Source organism: Lupinus angustifolius, unplaced genomic scaffold (assembly GCF_001865875.1).
Source record: "Lupinus angustifolius cultivar Tanjil unplaced genomic scaffold, LupAngTanjil_v1.0 Scaffold_2_268, whole genome shotgun sequence".
Classification (NCBI taxonomy): Eukaryota; Viridiplantae; Streptophyta; class Magnoliopsida; order Fabales; family Fabaceae; genus Lupinus; species Lupinus angustifolius.
The window spans coordinates 26,430-27,117 of record NW_017716675.1 but is presented as its reverse complement, the minus strand read 5'-3'; positions in this window follow the sequence as shown (position 1 = coordinate 27,117).

Sequence of the window (688 nt, the reverse complement as noted above, 5' to 3'; positions counted from 1 at the left end):
CGCCCCGAAAAATACTTCTCAAAAACATTGCGGAAAAATGGGTAAATTGTTTTTTGAATTGGTGATATAAAATTGTTTCCTTTTAAAAACCTTTCTTTTCCGGGACATCACTTTAAGTAACTCGAATGCGGAAAATCAACTTATCGTTATTGAATGATAACTTAACCCGATTCACAATTTCCTGAATAATACGATGTATAAAATCGGTTAAGTCATAGTCAGTTCATACAGACTAGGACAGCAAAGGCGGAAACTACATCGCCACTAACACATACAAAATCAAAAGAAACACAGCCCTCCACCAAAAATCAAAAAGGGGACATCGACTAGCCCACAAGCTGACTCAAAAGATTCCAGGAATGTTGGACCCCTCACTCGGGTCCTCCTCCTCTTTCGAGTCAGACATGAGGTCGATCACCTCCACCGAGCTCTCTACATTGACGAGCTCAACGACCTCGTCCTCCTTCTCCTCTTCCTCCACTTCATTATGCCATAACCCAGCGGCATAATTCGGAGGGGATGACATTCTCAAAACCGGAGCCTTCTTGCAGGGACCTCTCCCAAGACCCTTGCTCCTCTTGGCTCTACTGGATGACGGAGCATCCAAACAATCTGGCCACATCCTATAACCGTGGGAGGGAACAACGCCATCACTCCTGACTGGAGGGTATCGAAGTCCAATCTCTGG